Here is a 4,424-nt window from a genome sequence, read left to right as displayed (position 1 = left end):
CTTATAGTTCATCTTTTCATTAATATATATTAGACACTCCCTATACCTTTAATATATATCACCTAATTGTTCCCACTAGGGCTAAGTGGAACGCATGTAAACCTAATTGCTTCCACTTAAGCTCATATATACCTTTTGTCATAAGTTTTATTTTAATTTATTTTTTTATATTGGCTGGGAATGCATGCACGTTTTATTAGACCCTTATATACTAATGGTCTTATACTATTTTTGTGACTTTTAGTTTAGTTTATCTTTTAATACTCACAGGATATAAGGTAGTTGAGGCAATTGAAGGTGTGGTATTTAAACCCCTAGATCAGCACAGTGCTTTCACTGCTGACTAGGAGAAGCCACTCTTCCTGCTAAGTAAGTTACATTGTAATTATTTTTGTTACTTTCAAGGCTGGGCTGACTCACGGATGTTTCCTTACACCTAGGAATGTTTCTGTAACTTTGTATCCATTTGAATGTTTAATGAATCTTTAAACCTGCTTTAGTAGCAGAAGGGATTCAGTAAAACCTATGGTAAAAGCCATTACCAATGGGGTTTTTTGACACTGGAGCTGATTAAGCACTGTTGGTGCTAATTATATCAGGAACCATTTGAATTTGATATTTATAATAGAGATTAATTCCATCTTTATGATAAATGACATTATGTTGGTAATTAATTCTTATAACACTATTATACTACTATATTGATCCTTAATACTACTAATATTGGTAATTAACTCTGAGAACACCATTATACTACCATATTGGTCCTTTATACCACCTAAGGAATTAGCTAAAATTAATTAGGCATTTATAACATCTGTTAAAACATCCTTATACCACCTAAGGAATTAGGTAAAATTAATTAGGCATTTATAACATCTGTTGAAAATTATTGTATATACTAAATTGAGCCTTTGCTATTGATTGGAACATATTTATAAAATCAATATGTCATATATCATTTTTCATAGGCATTATCTGCATAAACGACATTGTGGCTTGTAGAGAATTCAGCACTATAGTGTTATTGTTTGCCTCATTGAGTTGGTATGTATCAAATCTCTCATTGGTCAAATGAATTTTCATCACATTTATCTATAGATTACACTATGATAATGTTTCCATTATAGGCACATTCATTTTAGCTGTGAATTCAGCACATTTTTCATTACATCCATTACTGCAAGCGTTTTTATTGGTATGTACAAATTTGTTTCTGGGTTGTTTTGTACTTTTACATTTATGTACGTTCCTGCTACACCCCCTCCATCCGGAATTTCCCCATTAAGATCTGTTTATATTTAATATAGTGTCATGTATACCAGTTCATAGTCTATGTATGGATTATAATAGACTACATTGAATAATATAATATAATAATTAATTGCTAATGTTTAAACATATTCAACGGACTCATATCCCCTTTACCTCATCATTTTATTTCTGAAATGTTTTAACAAAATATACCCAATGGGGTTCAGTAATATTATATATTATTATATATATCTTACGTCTTTTTCAGATTTTTTTGAGGGATAAATTCAATCATATATCGGTCATCCATTCTTTTATGTTCTTCCGACCTTGTTGGTATGTATATGCATGTATATGTATGTATGTATTGATGTTTTATCATTTTTTTGACCACTATGGCTGGATCTGGTTATTATATACATTGTTATATCAGTTATTCATTTATTATATAGATAATGAGCCCCTGGTGAAGTCCAGTTGGATGAAACGCGTTGTTTTTGGTTTGGATATAAGAGCATCGGATATGTTTTAATTAAGAGAGCATCTTCGGATTAACAAACTGTCCGCATTATATTGTTTTATATCTGATGTCTGTATTTTAAATATGTCAGCCATTTGTTATTCAATGTGATTCACTGTCTAACACTTTTATACAAATAAATTGGAGTTTTTTAAGTGAACTGTGGTCAAATCCTGGAAGATAATACCTTGATTAAGCTCCCTTAAGACACCCCCTTTTCTTTTATCTGCACTTTTGTACTCCATCTAACAGGGAGTACGCCTTGATGTTGAGCTCCATACTTAGCGCTTTCATTAGGTCTACCCCAGTTTCCATATATATATATATATATATATATATACTGTATATGTATCAGTGAAAGAGTCAGCTGCTTGTGCAGCGGTTGCAGCTCTATATTTAGAGTACCCTTTCACTCCTCAAACTCTGGCCTTAAATGTTTTCATTTTCACAACTGCTGGAGTACTCCAAGCTTGAGATCTCAAGTCATCTTCTAGACAATAGTAAAGTGTGATAATAATATGGAGGCAACAGTGGTTGTCATAGGGAATGTAGAGATTATGACTTAAAAAAGTAGGGATGTCATGAAGTGTACAACCTCTAAAAACACTTTTAGCTTGTCCATTTAGTTTACTTTTCATATATTAATTTTAACAAAAAAAATCCATTATTATAAAAATAAAACAAAACAAAATTGGCATCAATACACTGTTTTATTTTACGATTCAAATTATAGGATTACAATAAATGCAAGATGATGACAGTTCTGCAAAGGAAAAGTTGTTTGAAAAATGTTTGCATGTTTTCATAGCTTTTTGCTTGCTGTTTTCCATTAAAACATTTGTAAAGAACCATCACTTACCATTTTTCCACAAAATCTACATTTTATTTTGCTCTCATGGTATAGAAATACTTGTCTGAAAAATTGTGATTGGATTGATGCCAAAGTTCAACATTCAACACATCATGAATGAGTGGAGACTTTATTGACTCATCACAGACAATGGGTCTCAAGGCTGGCGAGTTGCCATTGCAAGATCATGGTAACATCCGCAATGGCACCTTGACTCAAACCACTTATGGCTCAATCTCACCCTGAACTCTTAAACTCAGCAATTCTAGAGTTGTTGTTAGTGCGGTAATAGTCATGCTTATATATAATATAAGCAGACTTGCAGCTGATAGGAGTGACCCCAATGAATTTTTTTTGGGAAAAAGAAAACTGTTGAAAGAGTATCTTGGAATGATATTAAGGATTTTGTAAAAAAAGCTCTTTGGGAGCTTCAAATATCACAGCTACTAGCTATAGCTAATAGTGAAAATATGCTAAAAAATCTAAAAGCATTAAGTAGTTCAATTAGTTCAAAAATGCACTTTCTAAATGAAAACATTGGGGTTGTAAGTGATAGGCAAGAAGAAAGATTACACCAATGCACAAAGGCTTAACCAATGAAACCAGGGAAGATGAAACATCAACATGATAAGGAACTTCTGTTGGATGATGCCATTCAGAACAGTTGCAAGCAAAGAAGCTTTGAAGGGAAAACCATCAGCAATATAAGGACTTGTAAATACACATTACATTGTAAAATGGTTTGCGGTTAAAAAATTTTGTACACTTCACCAGAATGCACGTGAATAGGCAATATTTTGCATATCTACATACCCAACCCATATCTCACATCCATTTTGTGAAAATTCCTTATGTCCAGTGGTAGCTCCAGAGTTGGGGCAGCATCACAGTAAAAAAATTCAAATAAGGGAGCCACACCGACTGCCAAACATTACCAGCCAGGACTCACTGGTATTTGGTGTGACTCCACTATTTGAATTTTTAACTACGCTGCAGCTCCACCTCTAGAACTGCCACTGCTTACGTCTAAGGGTGGGTACACATTTGCACGATGTCGGCACAATTTACCATATCGGCATGGCAAATCGTGAACATCACGCAATGGGTACGCCCTATTGCGTGATCCCCTGGGTCGCATGTGTCATCTTCAGGTCGGCCCTGAACAAGATTCGTTCTCATTATGTCGGGTTAATGTGTACCAGAAATCTGGCATGATGTGGAGCGAAGGGAAATCACCCTGACCATTGGCCCTATTACCGGTCATCATCATATTTACACACTAGAGAAACATCAAAGTTATTTGTTTTAAATCAGCACACAAAATGCCTTTAGACTTGACCATCGAATTGCCGAAAAATTGAGAGTCAAATTTTGCAGGCTTGTGTAATTATTCACATATTTGTTTTTCTACTGCATGTTTCTCAATGCCATTTCTGAGATATTTATGATTATGTTTATCTATTTTATGTAGTTTATGTGTGTCTTTACTTTAAAAATCCAAGTTGCTCCGAACTTCTGGGATCTGAGTCTATCCGAGCCACTGCTCAGGAGTTTCCACCTGACTTCCAGATCAAGGCAGGCAAAACATCATTCTCCTGGCATTGGATTCTCACACGTTTGGATTTGATATAAGTGGCCTCGCCACTGACGCAGCACTGCTATTTCAATCTAGTGCATGGCAGGCACACTGCTGTATGCTGCGCTCTGCTGATAAAAGTAGCTGATACAGCACTGTGCCCAGACTATACTGTGTGGTGATAGATACTGGTACACTGCTCTGATGATACAGGGGGAGATGTA

General features: G+C 34.8%; 1 long non-coding RNA gene across 2 annotated transcripts; it reads left to right on the top strand.

Moving 5' to 3' along the window:
- The first annotated feature begins 342 nt into the window (after nt 1-342).
- Nucleotides 343-2,538, top strand: LOC134935139 (uncharacterized). 2 transcript variants are annotated; one of them, XR_010179927.1, is made up of 5 exons: nt 343-369; nt 972-1,047; nt 1,131-1,198; nt 1,523-1,590; nt 1,707-2,538. It is a non-coding gene; the product is annotated as an uncharacterized LOC134935139 (long non-coding RNA). The 2 variants fall into 2 exon arrangements; XR_010179928.1 differs by lacking the exon at nt 1,131-1,198.
- Nucleotides 2,539-4,424: the final 1,886 nt, after the last annotated feature.

Source organism: Pseudophryne corroboree, chromosome 6, assembly GCF_028390025.1.
Source record: "Pseudophryne corroboree isolate aPseCor3 chromosome 6, aPseCor3.hap2, whole genome shotgun sequence".
Classification (NCBI taxonomy): Eukaryota; Metazoa; Chordata; class Amphibia; order Anura; family Myobatrachidae; genus Pseudophryne; species Pseudophryne corroboree.
Note: the sequence above shows the minus strand (reverse complement) of the source record. Positions and strands in the feature narration are given on the sequence as shown.